Source organism: Lithobates pipiens, unplaced genomic scaffold, assembly GCF_037356315.1.
Source record: "Lithobates pipiens isolate NorthernLeopardFrog02 unplaced genomic scaffold, aLitPip1_a1.2 Scaffold_16, whole genome shotgun sequence".
NCBI lineage: Eukaryota > Metazoa > Chordata > Amphibia > Anura > Ranidae > Lithobates > Lithobates pipiens.
The window spans coordinates 243,684,084-243,708,374 of NW_027507748.1; the positions used below are offsets into that span (position 1 = coordinate 243,684,084).

At 43.8% G+C, this 24,291-nt stretch overlaps 1 protein-coding gene and 1 long non-coding RNA gene across 3 annotated transcripts in view; one reads left to right on the forward strand and one right to left on the reverse strand.

Annotated features, from left to right (window-relative positions):
• The window catches only part of REN (renin), a 1,244,704-nt gene that overhangs the window by 416,559 nt on the left and 803,854 nt on the right, over positions 1-24,291 (reverse strand). The gene's annotated exons all lie outside the window — the stretch shown is intronic.
• Positions 10,786-12,485, forward strand: LOC143982484 (uncharacterized). Its single transcript, XR_013274467.1, has 2 exons — positions 10,786-10,943; positions 11,746-12,485. It is a non-coding gene; the product is annotated as an uncharacterized LOC143982484 (long non-coding RNA).

The following is a 24,291-nucleotide window of genomic DNA, read 5'->3' on the forward strand; positions in this document are numbered from 1 at the left end:
CCTGTTCACAGCGGCTTTTTCATTGGCGTTTTATGGGGCGTTTGGGACTGGGGAGTTGGTGTGTCGGTCTAAACGGGGTGCTGTGGGGCTGTTGGATCAGGATGTACAGGTGGCTGCTGATCGGGTGAGTATACGGTGGCGGAGGTCCAAGCCTGACCAGCTGGGCAGGGGAGTGGTGATTGTACTGTTTGCCTTGCCGGGCTCGGCAGTGGGCCCTGTGGTGGCGGTAAGGGCCTTTCGGGCGGTGCAGCTGGAGGGGGGGGCCTTTCTTGCTGCATGCGGGGGGCTCTTTTCTCTCTAGGTTGCAATTCGTGTCAGTTTTGCGGACTGTGGGTTTGGACGACCGGGAGTACTCGTCGCACTCCTTCCGTATTGGGGCGGCCACTGAGGCTGCCCGATGTGGGCTGGCTGAGGCGATTGTTCGCCGGATCGGTCGTTGGGAATCTAAGAGGTTCCGTTCGTATGTCCGGCCGCAGTTGATCCTGGGGTGAGCTGGGGCGCGGCTGGGAGTGTTTTGCAGTATGGGGTTGGGAGTTACAGGTGTTATGGTATATTACGTTGGTTGGTTGTTATGTGTTCTGTGTTATGTTTTTCATTCCAGATGGAGGTTCCTCACGCCTCGTTTGGATCCTAGGGCACTCGGACGTGTGCTGGGGGGCCGGGAGAGGTGATGCTCAGCCGGCAGGCGGGCCGTTGGGAATTCCTGGGGGGAGGCTAGGTTGATGTGGTTGGGATTCCCGGGCATGCGGTGGGAGCGTGTGATGAAGGAAGTTGAGCGCTTTGCAATGAGGGACAGGCCCCCGGATGTGTTGGTCATTTACGCAGGGGGCAACGACCTGGGCATACGGAAGGAAAGGGACATCTTAGCTGATGTTAGGGCGGATGTTTTGCACTTACGAGTCCGCTTCCCGGGTACCATCTTGGTTTGGTAGGTCATTGCGGGCAGATCGGTGTGGAGGTGGGCTAGGTCCATGGTAAGCATCAACAAAACCAGGATGGGGGTCGGACGTGGGTATTGACCTTTGGTCATTGGGTCTGCAGGAGGGTATACAAAATAGCTCTTAGGGTGTGGGGTGGCCCTCAAGGTTGAGGGGGTCACCCTTTCGGGCTGTGGCGGTGTGTTTTCTGGTGGTTTCTGACGGTAGACAGGTACTCAGAAGGGATCTGAGGGTGTGGGGGGCTCATCTAACGATCGGCCCCTCTGGGTATTCCTGAACGTTGGAGGGAATACGGTTATGTTCACTGGCGGAAGTTGTCTCCGACCGGTCACAGGTGGAGGCCTTTGGGAAGTTGGTGAGGTGTACCGCAGTGATTTGGTATTGGCTTAAGTGGGGTCACCGTCAGAGATCACCAGAATGGGCAGTTAATGTTATTTAATGTGGTTTAATGGTAATAAAGTTATTTATATTTATATATCTATATATATTTAGATATTTTCATATTTACAAGTTATTGGAGTGAATTTTGAGTTATGTTTAATAAAGGCTGTTGTGGCCAGTTTACTCCAACCTATGGTGTGGTCTCGTTTCTAATAGGGGAAGGTATGGGTAAGGAATAATATAAGGGGAACATTCAGACTACACTAGTCAAGAGAAGCACGGATTATGAATGCAATGATATAAGGAGTGCTGGACATGACAGTGTGGATGAGGGACACAGAGGGTTAAGCTTTATGGGTGGAGCTGAGTAAAAAGGTTTGCAGGAAGCAAGTTCAGTGTAGGGGAGGGGTCATATAAAAGGGAGGGGTGTGGCTTTAGGGGATCATTCGGATCCCAGCGTGACACAGAGGAGGCAGTTTTTCCCGCCCTCCCGCCCTAATGTTATGTGTTTGTTTTGTTGTGTCGTTTGTTGCTGGTCTTTTCTTCTTTTGCAGGTTTCGTCGGTTGTCACGGCAGCTGAAGGTTTTCCTGTGTTGGCGGTGTGTTTTCTGGTGGTTTCTGACGGTAGACAGGTACTCAGAAGGGATCTGAGGGTGTGGGGGGCTCATCTAACGATCGGCCCCTCTGGGTATTCCTGAACGTTGGAGGGAATACGGTTATGTTCACTGGCGGAAGTTGTCTCCGACCGGTCACAGGTGGAGGCCTTTGGGAAGTTGGTGAGGTGTACCGCAGTGATTTGGTATTGGCTTAAGTGGGGTCACCGTCAGAGATCACCAGAATGGGCAGTTAATGTTATTTAATGTGGTTTAATGGTAATAAAGTTATTTATATTTATATATCTATATATATTTAGATATTTTCATATTTACAAGTTATTGGAGTGAATTTTGAGTTATGTTTAATAAAGGCTGTTGTGGCCAGTTTACTCCAACCTATGGTGTGGTCTCGTTTCTAATAGGGGAAGGTATGGGTAAGGAATAATATAAGGGGAACATTCAGACTACACTAGTCATGCATATATCAACGGAGACAATATAAATCGAAGAGCGAACATCTCCCCAACGCACCAGCAGCAGAGGCCAGATAGCAGCACAGTGGCTTATACTGTGAAAGCCCATCCAACCCCGCAGGGGTATATGTTCTGGTGAGAGCATTCACATTACCACAGCACTGAGTGGCACACCGGGGACGATTGTTTTCTCTATATTGAAGATTTCAATTTAAAATTTACGTTTTCAAGCCACCCATCCAAAATTACCTTTCTAGATTTGATGATTAAAAAAGATGAAGATGGATGTATCGCTTCTAGCCTTTATCGGAAAGAAACGGCAGGAAATACCCTCCTGCACGCTACTAGCGCACACCCAGCCCCCCTATTGCGTAGCATACCCTATGCCCAGTATATCCGTTTACGACGCAACTGCACCCATACTTTTGATTTTGAAACTCAAGCCAAATCACTCCAAGAACACCTAAAAGCCAGGGGTTATAGTAAATCAACACTGCGTAGAGCATACAATAGAGCTAAACGTCAGCCTCGTGCTACCCTCCTATATAAATCACAAGCTAAGTCCAATCAGACAAACAGGGTACGTTTTATAACCAAGTTTTCCAACCACCACTTAATTTTACGCGACACGTTGGATACCTTCTGGCCCCTCCTCACAGAGGACCCTATTGTAGCTAAATATATTGAAAAGAAACCTCAAATTACGTTCCGCAGGGCGAAATCCCTACGCGATATTCTCACGAATAGTCATTTCAATGAAAATCCTCGGAGTCGTTCCTCCTATGGGATTTATAGATGTGGAAGGTGCCCTTTTTGCCCCCTGACCAGGACTGGCCAATCCTTTGTTCTACCTAACGGAGAAACCTTTACCCCAAAATTTTTTGCGGACTGCGACACACGTGGTGTCATCTATCTAATGACATGCGAATGCTCAGCCTTCTTTTTTATAATTCTTTATTTCTTTGCAAGAATACAAAACAACATCATTAATCAATGAAGTACAACATAATGCATTCCTGCCCTTTTTATGAACAAAACAAAAACAAGACAGTATCAGTACAATATCCAATACAGTATATAGTATCTATTCCTCATAGTGGTCCAACAAAACAAACAAAACAAAAAAAAGGGGGAGAAGGGGGGGGGAGAGGATCAATCCCACCCACCGGCGGGTTTAGTTTACATTACTCAACCAGCTCACCTAATCTTCAATTTCTTCTCCAATCAGCCTCTTCCCCTCCTCTGACTGTAAAAAAATGTCCCATGGAGCCCAGGTTTGCGCTATGGCTTCCCTTTCCTCAGAGGGCATAGGGATCAAGTTCTCCATGATCCCAATTTTCCTTACTTTGTTTAACCATTGTGAGATTCGCGGTGCTCCCTTTTCTTTCCAACAAATGGTTATGCAGCTTTTAGCTGCATTCACCAGATGGCATAACATTGAATTCTTATATCTCTCTAATGGAATATGTATACATTGTAATAGGAAGAAAGCCGGATCTTCCTCGAGATGATACTCAGTAAACAATTGAGAGATTTTCTGAACTTCTTCCCAAAACTGTCTAATCATTGGACAATACCAAAAAATATGGGCAATAGTGCCTCTCTCCTTACCACATCTCCAACATTTATCTGATGTCTCTGGAAAAAAGGTATGCATTCGTGATGGAGTATAATACCAACGCATTAGTACTTTATAATTTAGTTCCTGTATCTTAACACACCTAGATGATTTCGAAGTCAAGTGTATTATTTTCTGACGTTGAGTCGGGGTGAAAGTTTGTCCGAGATCTCTTTCCCATTTATCCAAACTCACTATGCCATTATCCTCCAAAGGAGAAATTAGCAATGCATATATTTTGGAGATAATATGGGAAAGGGACTCCTTATTCTCACAGTACTTTTCAAACTTAGTAAGTGGCCGATCAAAATCCTTAGCCGGTCCTAAGGTATCCAAAAAATGTTTAACTTGTAGCGCCTGCCAGAGGGGTAATTCATATTGTCCTCCTGGTTGCATTAGCGTTTCTATTGATGGCCATTTTTTAGATCTCAAAAAGTGTAATGCCTGGAAACAACCCTTCTCTCTTAAATTTCTAAATATACCTGGTTCCATGCCAGGCGGGAATAGTGGGTTCCCTAGAATAGGAAATAGAGGAGATTTAACTGTTGAGATTCTGGGATTCCGCACTACTTTTATTCCCATCTGGAGCGTAGGTCCTACTAAGGGATGAGCTCTTAATATAAGAGGTATAGTTGTGCCGCACCACAAGGCTCTATCTAAGGGGATGGGACTTACTTGTTGTTCCATAGCAACCCATCTTTTACTGTCTCTATGGCAGCACCAATCCACAATTCTACCCAACTGGGTAGCTTGATAGTATTTATATAAGTCCGGTGCTGCGATTCCACCCGCTTCTTTAGGCATAGTTAGTAATTTCCTGTTAATCCTAGGGTGCTTACTTGCCCATATAAACTTTGTAAAAATTGTCCGAATTTTGCTAAAGAAGGCCAGTGGAATCCGGATTGGTAGTGCCTGAAACAGATAAAGAAACTTAGGGACTATATTCATTTTCAAAATATTACTTCTTCCAAACCAGGAATGTGAGGATTTATTCCACTCATTCAACCTTGTAATAATTTCCCTTAATAAGGGTGGAAAGTTCAATGCGTATGCATCTATTAGGTTAGGTGGGATCTGTATCCCTAAATAATTCAGCGCTATGGCTGTCCATTTAAACTTGAAGTTATCCTCTAAATTTTTTTGAATGGGATTCCCCAGTGATATCCCCATCGCCTCTGACTTACCATAATTTATTTTAAAATTAGATAGAACACCATAGTGCTCAATTTCCCCCAATAAATTGGGTAATGATATTTGTGGATTAGAAAGTGAAAATAATAAATCATCTGCATATGCTGAGAGTTTATATTCCTGATCCGCTATAGAGATACCTTTAATATCGGGGTTCCATCTTATTCTATTTAACAGAGGTTCTAATGATAGTGCAAATAAAAGAGGCGACAGGGGGCATCCCTGACGTGTCCCATTAGATATTGAAAAATTTTCAGAGTTTATCCCATTAACCTTTACCAGTGCCTGTGGCTTTGAGTATATTCCTGCTATCCAGTCCAACATTCGATCCCCAAGGCCCATCTGCTTTAAAACTCCTAACATAAAGGACCAACTGACCCTATCAAAGGCCTTTTCTGCGTCTGTATTAACAAAGATAAGATCAGGTATTATACTCCATCACGAATGCTCAGCCTTCTATATAGGGAAAACGATTAGACATTTTAGGGCACGAATAAGGGACCACGTCTACTTCTCATCAGGGGGCAAGATGGTCACTTCCATTAGTAGACATCTAGACCTCTATCACAGGTTTAATACCTCAGTGATATCATTCATTGCATTGGATGTGATACCACTTAATCCCCGAGGTGGAGACTGGGACAAAGCCATTTTAAGAAGGGAGACTTTGTGGATAGAAAAACTTAATGCGACTTTTCCTCCCGGAATAAATGAATCACATTCGTACAAACCGTTTCTTTAAAGACTTCTATATTTCGTCTGCCGTCTTAATAGAACAATCTCTACCCGTTTGGAACTGACGGATAGTACGATTTTTTTCCGGTTCACCAATACTCCTCCTCCAAACAATACAACAATAGTGCTCTTAGTCACCTCTCTGCATTTTCCCTCAACATAATTTTTCTGTTATTATATTTTTTTTTCTCCTTTTTCTATTCCCCCACCTATGTGCTCCCTTTTCTTTTAAACACCTCTTTAGATGCATGTTAATGTTAATTTTAGGTGTTTCTCCTCCTTTTGTGTCCAGTGGGAGTATATGTATACTTGTGTATCTAGCTATTTTAACCGCTTCCTGCCCGCCCTATAGCCGAATGCCGGCCTTAGGGCGGGCGGCTTCCTACGCCTGGCCGTCCCTGGACGGCCTGGTGTTTACTTCCGCAATGCGCGCCGCCGCGGGCGCGCATCGCGGAAGTTCTGTGTTTGCCGTGTCCCCCGGGGACAGGCAAACACAGATCGCTGTAAACGGCCAATCACAGCGGCCGTTTACAGCGTGATCGGCGTGTCCAATGGGAGATGATCTCATATGTAAACATATGAGATCATCTCTCAGCGCCGCTCTCCCTCCTCACACAGACAGCGTGTGAGAGGGGAGAGAAGAACGGCTGCAGCAGCCGTCAGTGTAAAAAAGAAAAAAAAAAGTAAAAAAAAAGTTTAATAAAAAGTGCCATCCTCCCCCAGAGCCATCCTCCCCCAGTGCCACCCCCCCCAGTGCCATGCCCCCCCCCCAGTGCCATCCTGCCCCAGTGCCATCCTGCCCCAGTGCCATCCGCCCCAGTGCCATCCTGCCCCAGTGCCATCCGCCCCAGTGCCATCCGCCCCAGTGCCATCCACCCCAGTGCAATCCACCCCACCCCAGTGCCACCTGCCTGCAGTGCTATCTGTCCCCAGTGCCACCTGTTGTCAGTGCCATTTGTCCCCAGTGCCATCTGTCATCAGTGCCACGTATAAGTGGCATCTGTCATCAGTGCCACGTGTTATTAGTGCCACATAGTGCCATCTGTCATCAGTGCCACGTATTAGTGCCATCTGTCATCAGTGCCACGTATCAGTGCCATTTGTCATCAGTGCCACCTGTCAGTGTCACGTGCCATCTGTTGTCAGTGTCACGTGTCATCAATGCCACTTATCAGTGCCATCTGTCATCAGTGTCACGTGTCATTGGTGCCACGTATTAGTGCCATCTGTCACCGGTGGCACGTATTAGTGCCACGTATTAGTGCCACATGTCATCAGTGCCACGTATTAGTGCCACGTGTCATCAGTGCCACATATTAGTGCCACGTGTCATCAGTGCCACGTATTAGTGCCACGTGTCATCAGTGCCACGTATTAGTGCCACGTGTCATCAGTGCCACATATTAGTGTCATCTGTCATCAGTGCCACGTGTCATCAGTGCCACGTATAAGTGTCATCATTGCCACGTATCAGTGCCATCTGTCATCAGTGTCACGTGTCATTGTCCTGGTATTTCAAAAGTGTAATAAGTAGTCAACAAGTTAGATGTGTAATTTATGCTCCTAGAACACGTGATGGCGCTCCCTGCATGTTGGGCCTCTCTATGTGGCCAGGCTGCGAAAAAGTCCCACACATGTGGTATTGTAATACTCAGGAGGAGTAGCAGAATTTTTTGGGGGGTGTCATTTGTGGTATACACATGCCACGTGAGAGAAATAACCTATTACAATGACAATTTTGTGGAGAAAAATAAAGAAAATGAAAAATCTTCATTTTGCAAAGAATTGTGGGAAAAAAATGACAACATCAAAAAGCTCACTATGCCTCTTACTAAATACCTTGGAATGTCTACTTTCCAAAAAGGGGTCATTTGGGGGGTATTTGTACTTTCCTGACTTGTTTGGGTCACAAGAAGCGAGATAGGCCACCAGTACATCAGATGTGATCAATTTTGTGCGATTCGCACCACAGCTTGTAGACTCTCTAACTTTCACAAAGACCAAATAATATCCACTAATTTGGGTTATTTTTACCAAAGATATGTAGCAGTATAAATTGTGGCCAAAATTTATGAAGAAAAATTAATAATTTGCATAATTCTGTCACAGAAACAAAGAAATATGCGTTTTTTTTCAAAATTTTCGGTCTTTTTTCATTTATAGCGCAAAAAATAAAAACCCCAGAGGTGATCAAATACCACCAAAAGAAAGCTCTATTTGTGGGAAAAAAAGGACACAAAATTCATTTGGGTACAGTGTTGCATGACTGAGTAATTGTCATTCAAAGTGTGAGAGCACCGAAAGCTGAAAATTGGTCTGGGCAGGAAGGGTGTTTAAGTGCCCAGTAAGCAAGTGGTTAAAATTAAAACCAATGCTTTGTTCGTTTGTTTTTGTTTTACATGCTTTTTCTGTATGTATATAGCACACTTGTCTTTCTAGGACCATGCGGTAGGGGGCACTGTGCCGGCCGTTTGGACGCTGTGCGGCCGACAAGCGCCATTCAACATCTCATGGAGGATGGGTGTAGTGTCACAGTTTGATGCCTATCACAGGATGGTGCGGAAGTGACGTTGTTGCGTACTGCGCATGCGCTCCAAACGCTCGCGCCGTGCGTTCCAACATAGTTTCGGCAATACAGTTCAGCGAAACCATCACATAATGTTACGGAAGTGATGTTACACACAACACAAACACGGGCCACGTTGTTGCGTACTGCGCATGCGCGATGCGTTCCAAACACTTGCGCCGTGCGTTCCAACATAGTTTCGGCAATACAGTTCAGCGAAACCATCACATAATGTTACGGAAGTGAAGTTACACACAACACAAACACTGGGCCGTTCGTTACAACACTAATACTTCCCTTGTTACCTAGTAGGTTTTGCATTACTGGGACTTGTAGTGCCTATCCTGAGCTACATGCTTCAATGTTCAGTGTCCTCATCCCTATCCCCATGCTTCAATGTTCAGTGTCCATCCTTATCCCCGTGCTTCAATGTTCAGTGTCCTCATCCTTATCCCCGAGCTTCAATGTTCAGTGTCCATCCTTATCCCCGTGCTTCAATGTTCAGTGTCCTCATCCCTATCCGCGAGCTTCAATGTTCAGTGTCCTCATCCTTATCCCTGTGCTTCAATGTTCAGTGTCCTCATCCTTATCCCCCTGCTTCAATGTTCAGGGTCCTCATCCTTATCCCCGAGCTTCAATGTTCAGTGTCCTCATCCCTATCCCCCTGCTTCAATGTTCAGTGTCCTCATCCCTATCCGCGAGCTTCAATGTTCAGTGTCCTCATCCTTATCCCCCTGCTTCAATGTTCAGGGTCCTCATCCCTATCCGCAAGCTTCAATGTTCAGTGTCCTCATCCTTATCCCCATGCTTCGATGTTCAGTGTCCTCATCGAAGCAGGGGGATAAGGATGAGGACACTGAACATTGAAGCTCGCGGATAGGGATGAGGACACTGAACATTGAAGCAGGGGGATAGGGATGAGGACACTGAACATTGAAGCTCGGGGATAAGGATGAGGACCCTGAACATTGAAGCAGGGGGATAAGGATGAGGACACTGAACATTGAAGCTCGCGGATAGGGATGAGGACACTGAACATTGAAGCAGGGGGATAGGGATGAGGACACTGAACATTGAAGCTCAGGGATAAGGATGAGGACACTGAACATTGAAGCACAGGGATAAGGATGAGGACACTGAACATTTAAAGCTTGCGGATAGGGATGAGGACACTGAACATTGAAGCACAGGGATAAGGATGAGGACACTGAACATTGAAGCTTGCGGATCGGGATGAGGACACTGAACATTGAAGCATGGGGATAGGGATGAGGACACTGAACATTGAAGCACAGGGATAAGGATGAGGACACTGAACATTGAAGCTCGCGGATAGGGATGAGGACACTTAACATTGAAGCATGGGGATAGGGATGAGGACACTGAACATTGAAGCACAGGGATAAGGATGAGGACACTGAACATTGAAGCTCGCGGATAGGGATGAGGACACTGAACATTGAAGCATGGGGATAGGGATGAGGACACTGAACATTGAAGCACAGGGATAAGGATGAGGACACTGAACATTGAAGCTCGCGGATAGGGATGAGGACACTGAACATTGAAGCACGGGGATAAGGATGGACACTGAACATTGAAGCTCGGGGATAAGGATGAGGACACTGAACATTGAAGCACGGGGATAAGGATGGACACTGAACATTGAAGCATGGGGATAGGGATGAGGACACTGAACATTGAAGCATGTAGCTCAGGATAGGCACTACAAGTCCCAGCAATGCAAAACCTACTAGGTAACAAGGGAAGTATTAGTGTTGTAACGAACGGCCCAGTGTTTGTGCTGTGTGTAACTTCACTTCCGTAACATTATGTGATGGTTTCGCTGAACTGTATTGCCGAAACTATGTTGGAACGCACGGCGCAAGTGTTTGGAACGCATCGCGCATGCGCAGTACGCAACAACGTGGCCGTGTTTGTGTTGTGTGTAACATCACTTCCGTAACATTATGTGATGGTTTCGCTGAACTGTATTGCCGAAACTATGTTGGAACGCACGGCGCGAGCGTTTGGAGCGCATCGCGCATGCGCAGTACGCAACAACGTCACTTCCGCACCATCCTGTGATAGGCATCAAACTGTGACACTACATGGGGGCCGGTTCATCTTTTACGTTCCCCCCTCTCTAGCTCCGTCCCTGAGCGATGCACGTCCCGACGCCCCGCCCCCTCAGCGCCTGTGTATGACACAGCCGCACATGTGGGGAGGTGTGGACGTCTCCCAAAGGGGCGTGGCACGCTCAGAGGCATCGGCCGGCCCACCGCATTTGACGGACTGGCATTCTGGCCAGTCTGAGTAGCGGTGGGCTGGGCATCCATGTACTTAGGGAGATGCAAAAACCAGCGTCTCCCTCAGATGCCTCATCACTCTGCCTGCAGCTACATGTGCAGTATGACGGATGCTCCACACTGACGCACATATAAGGTAAGCCTCCCTGCAGTGGATACCTCTGCCCCTTATTTCCCTGTCCCTCTCCTTCCCTGACCTCTTCCCCCCCTCCTCCCTTACAACCCTTCACTCCATATTCTACTCTTTCAGACTCTATCTGTGCAGCTCTATTCCACTGCATGGCAACAGGAGACTAGGCGAGCAGGGACATCAGTGTTTTCCTCCCCACTTTCCCCGTATGGACTAGACTGTGTGTTTTTTATTCTAACTGGTGTGTGTCTGCAGAATTAAATTACACATTCTTACATACATAGCAGTAAAACCCCTTTTATACTGATAATTTTTCTCATTTGCAGTTTTACCTATATGAATTAATCATTGCAGCACACTGCCAGCCTTTATATGTGTGTGCCTTTAGTGCCACCTACGGATGGTTTTGGGGTAGGACATCAAAAGTTTTTCATCTTTGAATTACTTACACATTTCTTTTATATATTATCTCTAATATAATAATAAAATAATATAATAATAAAATGAGATATTTAAAAAACTTTTCCTTCTATATCGCCTCCTTTACTTTATGTACACGTATATATATTTATACGTGTATGCTCCCACAGTGTCCTTCATACGTCCTGGCGCCTATAGCCCCTAAATTCTGCGTGGCCCCCCTTTTTTTGACAAGTGTTTCTATACAATTCTACATATACTATGTTCTCTCTACACAATGTTGAAAATGTTGCACATAATAAACCTTTTTAGGGTTTTGCTTATAATAATGGATGTCATATGTACCTATGTATTTATATATGTTTTGTCTCTCTCTTTTGTCTCGAAGTATAAAGTAATTTTAATCACACCCCAGAAGAAGCGTTGTCCGTAAGAACGCGAAACATGTCAGGCACTTCCTATGGATCCTGCATCAGTCTTTCGTCATAATACCTATTAATCCATCCTTGTTCTACTTTGGGTGACTAGTTCCCCTGTATAGATATGGAATCTCTGTATTATTTGCACCTTGATATGTATACTGATGCAGCCTCCTTATGTGTATAGATCTATTTCTTTTGTCTAACAGTCTTTTTTAACCTCTTCTATTTGTATGATTGTCTACTTCTGGAATAAATTTATATAAAACCAATGCCGATTGATTAGAAAGTTCTTTCAAATTTACTACTGGTGCCTTTAAAATCCTAAAGTCCCCATCCAGTCCTTCTTGCAATTTCTGTCTGTTTTTTGTCCTTGTTTGAGGGAGCTCCTATTCCTGCTGAGGAGCTGCTGGCGATTGTGTGTCATTCCCATCCATCTGTGGATCCATCTGTCCCGAACATCTTTCCTCGATATCCCCTTATTGTTGGAAGAACAACAGCAAGTAGCTTTTTATACTGTGAACTATATATATGCATTTTACCTGTCTATACCAGTAGGTGGCACTGTAGTGTTGTAGTGTGTATCTATGGTAATGCAATGAGAGAAAATGCCATTTATCTTTTGTGTGTAGTTGTATGCTCCTTGTTCCTGTTCCATGATAAGGATATGCTTTGCAATCCTCCATGAAAGTAAAGTTGTTTTCCTGTATCCAAGAAGCTTCCAGCACATCATTCCAATATTCTACCAACAGGTTATGGGCCAGGCATGGACTGGCCATCGGGGACTACCGGGATATTCCCGGTGGGCCGATGGCTCAGTGGGCCGGTCTGGTGCAGTCCTGGAGCCACTCCTCTGACAGTGAGTGATCAGGATTTCACTCCTGTCAGGAGGAACAGCTCCGTCACTTGCTGGAGAGGGCATTAGGTGTTATGCTCCCTCCAGCCTGCTTGGGGAGATAGACAGCAGCAGACTTTCCTTCCTCTCTCCCCCCAGTAGTGGTGTGTAAACAGATGTATGGGACATGGTACCATAAAATCGGTTCGCCCTCTGGTTTAATACACATCCTGTAGGACAAATGTGTGACACAAAATGCCAGGGGAGGAGGGATTGGACCGTAACCTAAGGGATTCCCTTATCCAAAATGGCGCCGTTCAATTCGCGCAAGCGCAGTGGAGCACTGCACCCTATTTAAACCGGAAGGTGCACCAATATGGCCACTCCAGAAGACGTTACTCTGACGAAATGTGTAGGGCATGGCTACGTTACATGCACCTTTCCTATAGCCAGAAGCGGCCGGCGGACATTGTTTACATACAGAGCGAACTTTTTAACTTGTAAATGTGAGTAGTTTTTTGGCATTTAAATAAAACAACTGTTTTAACGTACTACACCATGGATGTGTTTCTCCCTTTAATGCATATATCAACGGAGACAATATAAATCGAAGAGCGAACACCTCCCCAGCGCACCAGCACCAGAGGCCAGATAGCAGCACAGTGGCTTATACTGTGAAAGCCCATCCAACCCCGCAGGGGTATAAGTTCTGGTGAGAGCATTCACATTACCACAGCACTGAGTGGCGCACCGGGGACGATTGTTTTCTCTATATTGAAGATTGGCCCTTTCTGCACTAGTCACTTTATTTTGTGTTACTGCTACCTAAGATATTATTACATGGGACATTTTTAGTGATCCTAGAATGCGTCTTTGAAAGTTTTTTTCCACGTGCAATGATGTTGGCATAATTACTTTTGTATGAATTTCTGAATGAATTTCTGTGTTCTTGTCATATGCAATTTATATTAATTTGACACAGTAGTGTCAGCACGTATTTCACATACCTATTTATTTTTTATAAATCTCATAATGCTTAAATAATATTTCAGCACTGAGTTACAATTCTTGTATCATATGTTTTGCACATAGATCACCAACTAGAGTTATATTATATATTTTTTCACAGACAGGCTACAATACGCCAGGTACATAATTTGGGTTTAGCGCCATATCACATCACATCACATCTTTTAAGTGCTAAATACAGACAGATCCACAAACAGAATCAGAGGAATGGGACAGGAAAGACAGATAAGCAAAAGTGACTATAAGCTTGCTAGTGGAAGATAACCAGCTTATCCACATAAGAACAGAGAAAACAGCCAAATGTATGTGGACTTCATTACAAAAACTGCACAAGCTTTCAAGCCTAAAACAAGATGTTTCTGCTAAGAAAGCTGTTTAAAATAAGGCTAGAAGGATGCCAGCAAATGTGTGACCATGTGAAAGCAATGCAAAAAATTGTAGAGCAGCTCTGCACCATTGGAGATAACCATATTGTTGCTGTGATACTCTGCAGCCTTCCAGAGACATATACTGCTCTTATTAATCTTATTAGTCTTTAGAAACCAGATCCTAGCATGAGCTAACGCTAGACTATTTAATTTTGGAATTGGGCAATGAGGGGTCAAAACTAGGCACCACATCCCATTAGGTAAATAGGAACAAGTGCTGCTCATCTATATCTGGGTCTTGTTAGAGTCCAGCAAATACTTTCTGCTGTTTCTCTACTAGATATCCCAGCAACAAATCGTATCCCCTTATCTTGGGGACAAAAAAGATTGCATTGGTTCTGCCCTATTGAAACTCTGAATAGGGTAACTTTGCCTCACTTTAAAATTACTATTAACCGATGACTATGATCCTAGTTTAATCAATTAGGGCCAAAAGCTAAAATCTTATATGTGGATTTTATACATTTCAGATTTCTTATCCTCTCCTTATGGTTGCATATACATAGTTACATACATAGTTAGCCAGGTTGAAAAAAGACACAAGTCCATCCAGTTCCACCTTAAAAACAAATAAATAAAATAAAAGATAATCGTACAATCCAGATACCCAATTTTATGCCCACAATTGATCCAGAGGAAGGCGAAAAAAAAACCCAGCAGAGCATGCTCCAATTTACTACAGCAGGGGAAAAAAATTCCTTCCTGATCCCCCAATAGGCGATCGGATTTTCCCTGGATCAACTTTACCTATGTTAGTACCTAGTTATATTATGTACCATCAGGAAAGTATCCAAGCCTTTCTTAAAGCAATCTACTGAACTGGCCAGAACCACCTCTGGTGGGAGTCTATTCCACATTTTCACTGCTCTAACTGTGAAGAAACCTTTCCGTACTTGAAGCTGAAATCTCTTTTCCTCTAGACGTAAAGAGTGCCCCCGTGTCCTCTGGGTTGACCGTACAGAGAACAACTCAACACCAAGTTCACTATATGGACCCCTAATATATTTGAACATGTTAATCATATCCCCCCTTAATCTCCTCTTCTCAAGAGTGAATAAATTTAGTTCCTCTAATCTCTCCTCATAGCTGAGTTCCTCCATGCCTCTTATCAGTTTGGTTGCCCTTCTCTGCACTTTCTCCAGTTCCCCGATATCCTTTGAGAACTGGTGCCCAAAACTGAACGGCATATTCCAGGTGAGGTCTTACTAATGATTTGAACAGGGGCAAAATTATATCTCTTTCTCTGGAGTCCATACCTCTCTTAATACAAGAAAGGACTTGGCTTGCTTTGCAAACAGCAGCTTGGCATTGCATGTTGTTGTTGAGTTTATGGTCTACCAAAACCCCCAGATCCTTCTCCACTATGGATTCCCCCAGTTGTACTCCCCCTAGCATGTATGATGCATGCATATTCTTAGGCCCCAAGTGCATAACTTTACATTTATCAACATTAAACCTCATCTGCCACATAGTCGCCCAATTAGACAGTGTATTGAGGTCGGCTTGTAAATTGGAGACATCCTGTAAAGACGTTATTCCACTGCATATCTTGGTGTCATCTGCAAAGACAGAAATATTACTTTTGATGCCAGACCCAATATCATTTATAAAGATGTTAAAAAGTAAGGGTCCCATCACTGAACCTTGGGGTACACCACTGATAACCTTAGACCATTCAGAGTAAGAGTCATTAACCACGACTCTTTGAATTCTGTCTTCTAGCCAATTTTCTATCCATTTACAAACTGATATTTCCAAACCTGTAGACTTTACCTTACACATGAGCCGTGTGTGCGGAACTGTATCGAATGCTTTTGCAAAATCCAAGTATACCACGTCCACCGCCACCCCTCTGTCCCTGTATATATGCCCCTATAACTCAGGCTCCAGTCTAGCAATCAGAATTTTCTGATTAACCACTTGACCACTGGGCACTTAAACACCCTTAATAACCAGACCAATTTTCAGCTTTTGGTGCTCTCACATTTTGAATGACAATTACTCAGTCATGCAACACTGTACCCATATGACATTTTTGTCCTTTTTTTCACACAAATAGTTTTCTTTTGGTGGTATTTAATCACTTTTCGGTTTTTTTATTTTTTGTGCTATAAAAGAAAAAAGACCGACAATTCTATAAACAAATGAATTTTTCTTCGTTTCTGCTATAAAATTTAGCAGATTAGTAATTTTTCTTCATAAATTTTGGCCAAAATTTATACCACCACATATCTTTGGTAAAAATCAGTACAAATTGGTGGATATTATTTGGTCTTTGTGAAGGTTATAGAGTCCACAAGCTATGGTGCCAACATCTGAAAATCGATCACACCTGAAGTACTGACGGCCTATTTCAATTCTTGAGACCCTAACATGCCATAAAATTACAAATACCCCCCAAATGACCCCTTTTTAGAAAGAAGACATTCCAAGGTATTTAGTAAGAGGCATGATGAGTTTTTTGAAGTTGTCATTTTTTCCCACAATTCTTTGCAAAATCAAGATTTTTTTTCCTTTTTTTATTTTTTTATTTTTTTTTTTTTCCCCCTCAAAATTGTCATATTATCAGTTTATTTCTCACACACAGCATATGCATACCACAAATTACACCCCAAAACATTCTGCTATTAATCCAGAGTACGGCGATACCACATATGTGAGATTTTTACACAGCCTGGCCACATACAGAGGCCCAACATGCAGGGAGCGCCATCAGGCGTTCTGGAGCACCCAGGACAATTCTGACATTTCTCTCCTACATGTAAAAATCATCATTTATTTGCTAGAAAATTACATAGAACCCCAAAACATTATATATATATATATATATATATATATATATATATAATTTTTTTTTTTTTTAGCAACGACCCTAGAGAATACAATGGTGGTCATTGCAAATTTTTATCTCACACGGTATTTGCGCAGCAATTTTTCGAACACTTTTTTTTTGGGGAAAAAAACTTTTGTGCTTAAAAACAAGTTAGCCCAATTTTTGCATAAAGTGAAAGATGAAGTTATGCTGAGTAAATAGATATCGAACATGTCACTCAAAAGTGCACATGCCGGTAAAATGGCACCAAACGTCGCTACTTAAAAATCCCCATAGGCAACGCTTTAATTTTTATTTTATTTTTTACTGGATACATGTTTTGAGTTACAGAAGAGGTCTAGGGCTAGAATTATTGCTCTAACGCTCACGGCGATACCTCACATGTGTGGTTTGAACACTGTTTTCATATGTGGGCGGGGCTTGCGTATGCGTTCGCTTCTGCATGCGAGCACATGGGGACAGGGGCGCTTAAAATTTTTTTTTTTTTTATTATTATTCATTTTACTTTATTTATTTTAGTTTGACATTTTTTTTTGATCACTTTTATTCACTTTTATTCCTATTACAAGGAATGTAAACATCCCTTGTAATAGGAATATGGGATGACAGGTCCTCTTTACAGTGAGATCTGGGGGTCAATAAGACCCCACATCTCACCACTAGGCTGGGAAGCCTGAAATAAAAAAAAAATAGATTCTGGCTTTGATCGTATTGGTGAGTTGGTAGAAGCACCGGAGGGCAGTGGGGCGTCTATGGCTGGGTATTGCAGAGTATTGGCTGGGTATTGCAGAGTATTGGCTGGGTATGGAGAGGTTAAATTTGGTGAGCAGCGATGTGGGCACTGCAGATGCAGCCCACAGCGCTGCTGACACTGATCTCTTTCCCCTCCGCTGTACCGATCAGTACAGAGAGGGAGGGAGGAACCGGCGTCATGTTATGTTGTTGTTTACAAGTGATCACTCTGTCATTTGACGAAGCGATCACGTGGTAAACGGCCACGATGAGTTAAATGGATGCTCTCTTGTGCACGCCCCAGGGGACGCGCAAGAGCAGAATTCTGGGAGGCCATTAATTAACGGCCTCTCAGAGATGAACAACTGCCCTGAACCTGTTAATCGGCAATGGGCGGTTGTTAACCACTTCAAAACCGCAGTACGTCTATTGACGGCCTGGGGTTTCGGTGGTTATATCTAAATGATGCCTGAGTCCACAGACATCATTTAGATATTGCCGTTTTCAGCCGGCGATTCCCTACACCATAAGAACGATCATAGCGGCTGTTCCGCCGCTTGATCGTTCTTGCGGGAGGGGACGCCCCCCCCCTCCCGCCGCCCTCCGGTGCTTCTACCGACTCACCGTTTCCATCGGTGAGTCGGTCACAGGATCCGCCGGCCCCAGGATGTGATCATAGAGATTTCCGGTGGACTAGATTGTCCCCGGAGTCTCTATGATCGTTCGGAGGCCGGGCGCGATGTTATGACGTCACGCCCGGCCTCGTTATTCAAATTAACGGCGCCAATCTGGCTAGGAAGCCAGGATCGTTTTTTTTTTTTTTATTCTGCCCAGCCTAGAGGTGAGATATGGGGTCTTATTGACCCCATATTTCACTGTAAATAGGTCCGATCGTGCCATATTCCTATTACAAGGGATGTTTACATTCCTTGTAATAGGAATAAAAGTCATCAATTTTTTTTTTTTTTTAAGTGTAAAACTAAAAAAATAAAAATAAAATTAACAATAAAAAAGAGAGAAAAAATTTTTTAAGCGCCCCTGTCCCCGTGAGCTCGCACACAGAAGCGAACGCATACGTAAGTCCCGCCCACATATGAAAACGGTGTTCAAACCACACGTGAGGTATCGCCGCGAACGTTGGAGCGAGAGCAATAATTCTAGCCCTAGACCTCCTCTGTAACCCAAAACATGTAACCAGTAAAAAATTTTAAAGGGTCGCCTATGGGGATTTTTAAATACCAAAGTTTGACGCCATTCCACGAGCGCGTGCAATTTTGAAGCGTGACATGTTGGGTATCTATTTACTCGGCGTATCCTCCTCTTTCACATTATGCAAAAAAATTGGGCTAACTTTACTGATTTGTTTTTTTTTTAGCATGAAACTGTTTTTTTTTTCTGAAAAAAACGCGTTCGAAAAATTGCTGCGCAAATACCGTGCGAGATAAAAAGTTGCAATGACCGCCATTGTATTCTCTAGGGTCTTTGCTAAAAAAACATATATAATTTTTGGGGGTTCTATGTAATTTTCTAGCAAAAAAATTAGGAATTTTACATGTAGGAGAGAAATGTCAGAATTGGCCTGGGCAGGAAGTGGTTAAGTGGTTAATTCAAGTATCAGTGCGAACAAAATCATTTGGTAGGCATGCATTCTCAGCTCATTAATATTTAGCAAAATGTATACATCATGATGTATGATGTGTTATGCAATCTTTTTGACACTATTGTCACAATAATCTTCAAGTACAATTATTCATAATTGTTCATTTCTTTTGTAGTACTTAACTTCATACTGCACTTTCAAAAGCTCCTGAGGAAGCTCTTATGAGCGTATGTAGAGTAAGAAGTGGTTGTGCATGCTATATGCATTTTTATGCCTTTTGAACATTTATTGTCATTTTAAAGAAACGGTTGTCTAATAAAATTAATATTTTTATAAATCTATTTGCATATTATTTTGGTAAAAGTCCTGCTTGTTTACCAATTGTTCCTAATGCTAGAATATGTCAAAGAGGAATTTATTGATGAATATGACAGAAGGAAAGAAATTATGAGCCATGATGACAAAGCTCTTAAGATGTACAAAGGAATGGGGGCGCATGCGTGGCGCTGAACGTGATGGCAGCCTGAAGGGATAGCTCCGTCTCGTTCGGAACTTGATTAGCGCCCTGGAGGTATCACATCTCGTCTGGCACCCTACGATTTACACCCTCCAGGTCCCCTAAACACTGTGCATGCCGGCGAAAAGGAAGAAGTCTCGTAGCGGGAGCCAGCATACTTTAACCCACTATCTCCTGCGCACAAGGGACAGCAACATGATGGCCCAAGATGGCGCGGATCGGTGCGGTATCGCTTCCTCCCCGCTCGCCTCGCCGCAGGTCTCCACAGGCCCTCCCTCGCTCCAGGCCCAGGTAGGAGAATATAACTCTCTCTCGAAGGCGGATCTGGACGCTAGCCTGGAAGCCATGTATGACAAGCTGGCGTCCAAGTTTCAAACGGAGCTGCACAAGACCTTGCACGCCTTATCGCAAGAGATTGCGGCCCTGAGCTCCAGGACAGAAAGGTTAGAAAGCAAACACGACGAACTTGCGCTGGCACATAATAATCTCAGCAGAGAACATGAGGCCCTGGCATTAACTGTCACCGCTATGCAGTCACAAATCGAGGAACTCGATAACAGGAATAGACGCAATAATTTGCGTCTCCGAGGGATCCCTGAATCGGAAACGGATCTGATACCCACCGTTATCCGCCTCTTCAAATCTCTCCTACCGGACCACAAGTCCTCCTCCTTTAAATGTGACCGTATACACAGAGCCCTCCGTCCAAAGCCCCCTGCAGACAAGCCCCCAAGGGATGTTGTCTTGTGAAGGAGGACATATTACGGGCAGCAAGAAACAAACAACGAATCCTCCTTGATGACGCTCGGATTCAGATCTTCCCTGATATTTCTCCTGCCACCCTGGAGAGAAGGAGAAACCTCAAAGATATTACATCTGCCCTGCAATCAGCTAGGATTCGTTATAGATGGGGGTTTCCCTTTAAATTAGTGGTCCCACATAATGGCAGCACTTATTCTGTCACTACGCTTCAAGAGGGTCAAGAGCTACTTGTCAAACTGGGTCTTCTAGATGCTGCGGATATTCACAGACCACCTTCTACTCCCAGACCAGCTCCCATTTGGCAGACTCCACCTTCGCGGAGAGACAGAAGAAGAATTCGCTATGGTATTGGAGACCATAATGCTGACAGTCCACGCTAGCTGGTTTTGTCCTCGGCTACCTGCCTACTACTTGAACTCTAAAGCTTCCATGACGGTATGCTCCCTACTTTACATGATGTTCCGGAAGAGTCTCCCTGTTGGTCTGTCGCCGGTTGGAACTGCTGCACACTTCCCCCACCCAGCAGGTTTCCTATTATTCCTCCCTTTTTTTTTTTTTTTTTTTTTTTCCTGAGTTATCAGTTTTTTACGTCAGTTTTGAGCTGGGCTTCGAGACCTTGTCTCGGTGTACTTTTTTTTTTTTTTTTTTTTTTTTTATTTATTTTTTATTTTTTCCCATTTTGAGGATATCAGGTAATTGGTCAGTTTTTTTTTTTTTTTTTCGGTTACCTGGCCCTACATTTTTCTTGAACAGACTTGGCCTGTGTACTATCAGTTCTCTGGATATGTCCATGGACTTTGACTCCTTTCGGTCTGTTCTCATTTTCAGTTTTTTCTTTTATTTTTCTTCTTTTTTTTCCCTTCGACTAGCAATTGTGGATTCACCTCAGTTTTCACTAACTAAATATGTCTGTCTGTGTTACTATTTTTGTTTTCTGGATGGAAGATGTTTTCAGATTCTGTTGTGCTGGGTTGATGGCAGCACCCCTGGTCTCCTTATTTGGGTTTTGTTTCCCACCCCCCTCCATTCTCTATCCTTTCCCAGGTTTAAGGATTTCTTAGCTGATCTTACCCTGATTCCTCTCCTATGTTGATCACATGCATATCTCATAATGTCCAGGGGTTTAACTCCCCCCAATAAGAGGCGAAAAGCCTTCGACTTTTACAAAAAGCTAGATGCCAAAATTCTCCTCTTACAAGAGACCCACTTTGCACATAATTCCCACCCAAAATATTTCCACAGAAGCTTCCCCCAAGCGATTTATTCCCTTTACCCCTCCAAATCCAGGGGTGCTGCCATCTTCTTGCATTCCTCCTTTTCTATGGAGATTAAACGTATATGTAGAGATACAGAGTAGATATGTCATCATCCAAGGGGTAATATATAATAGAGAATTAACTATTGCTAGTGTATATGCACCTAATGATGCCCCAGCTACCTTTAAACAATTTTTTGAAAAGCTCTCCTCATTCCAATCTTCTCATTTAATCATTGGTGGGGATTTTAACTTGGTTGCGAATCCCACTCTTAATCGCTCCTCCCACACTTCTTTATCTAGGGCCTTCCCCAAATCCCTTAACTGTAATCTGACAGAGTTCCAACTTTCTGATACATGGCGGGCCCTCAATGTGGGCATTAAAGAATTCACATTTTACTCCCATCCCCACAATAGCTCGGCAAGATTGGACTACATCTTTACCTCACCCATTATACTGGCCAACTCAACTCAGGCGAACATTCACCCCTGTGTTTGGTCTGACCATCACCCCACCTCCTTTTCCACCACCTTTATTAAATTAGCCCCTACATCACACTCCTGGAGGCTTAACGAAGCCCTGCTGTCTGATCCCTCTTTTACGCCTACAATTGAGGAAGCTATTGAAGACTATTTTAATATTAATGCCCAACCTGATATATTACCCTCGGTGTTATGGGTGGCCCATAAGGCGGTCCTCAGAGGTAAAATCATTGAGATATCTTCTATACGCAATAAGCTGACCAATGGTAGAATCCTGACCCTCACGCGAGAGTTGGACCAACTGTACAAAAACACTGCTTCCCTGCATTTAGAGTCTACCAGATGGGAAATAGACAGCAGACGACTTGAGTTGGACTCCTTGCTGTCCAGCAGGGTGGAAAAGTCTTTTAGATGGGCGAGGGCAAAACACATCCTGTTGGACAACTCAGTATCATCACCCTTCGCACGTAAAGTGAATCGCCCCTCCCGCCCTCCTCATATTTATAAGCTGAACAATAGAGAAGGACAACTCGCATCCCACCCGAAGGAGGTTTTGGACATTTTTAGGAATTTTTATTCTTCTCTATTGGCCCCCAATGAGGATATAGAAGTCCAGGCAGTTGATTCTTGGTTAGACTCAGTACCCCTACCCACCCTAACTCAGTCACAGTCCGAACAATTGAACTCGCCCATTTCCACTACTGAAGTTCTGAACGTCATTAAAACTCTTAAATTAGGCTCGGCTCCAGGCCCGGATGGATTCGCAGCAATTTATTACAAAAAAATTGCATCCCATTTAGCACCCAGACTTGCCTGCCTGTTTAACTGGGTGATGCAAGGTGGCAGTTTTCCAGAAGAGATGTTGCTGGCAAACATGTCTTTAAAACCCAAACCTGACAAAAATCATACCCTCCCGCAAAATAACAGGCCCATATCGGTCATGAATAATGACCTCAAAATTTTCAGTAGGATCCTGGCAGACAGATTGGCTAATTTCATCCCCCCCTCCCTCATCTCCCCGTTCCAATCCGGTTTTATTCCCCATAGACTGATAACAGACAACATTCGTCTGGCCACGGATATCATCCAGGATGCTAATTCCAACTCCCGCAGCCTCCTTTTACTCAGTCTTGACATTCAAAAGGCCTTTGATAGTGTAGCCTGGCCCTACCTTACCACAGTTTTGCAAAGGATGGGGTTTTGTGGGAATTCCTGCATTCCTTTCACACCCTTTACAGGAATCCCATGACAAGGATTAAAATCCCTGGCTGTTGCTCGGATTTCTTTAGTATAGGTAGGGGGACGAGACAGGGTTGTCCCCTTTCTCCATTAATTTTTGCCCTAGCCCTAGAACCCCCTTGCAATCGATATCCTGAATAACCCTGATATCTCTGGTTACGCCAAAGGCCCCTTATCTTACAAATTTTGTATGTACGCGGATGATGTTCTAATGTTTCTAACGAACCCCCTACTCTCCCTTCCTAATTTATTTGCCTCTCTATCAAATTTTGCTAAGATCTTGGGATTAACCATTAATTTATCTAAATCATCCACCCTTCCTATAGGTATCCCTCCGCTGGATCTATCACATCTTAAACAGTCTTTTCCCTTCCATTGGTCAGACTCTCATCTCTCCTACTTGGGTATAGCGTTCCCTGACCATTTTAAGAAATTATTTACAGCCAATTACCCGCCCCCTTATCAAGAAACTTAAATTAACCCTAAAGATGTGGTCCAAACTGCATATATCTTTCATGGGTAGGATAACTGCCCTAAAGATGGTTGTGCTCCCTAGGCTTTTATGTTTTCCGTTCCCACCCTATCAGAATTTCAAAGTCTTATCTTGACGACTTTAAAGCTTCCCTCCTTAGATTCGTTTGGCAAGATAAACCCCCCTAGATTTTCCAAGGCTATACTGTATCGCTCCTCTAAAAAGGGGGGGCTTAGGGGTCCCACAGATTTGGCTATACTATGTGGCCAGCAGATTCTCGCAACAGGCTCAATGGAATATTAGGAATTCCAGGGTCCCATGGGTGCAATT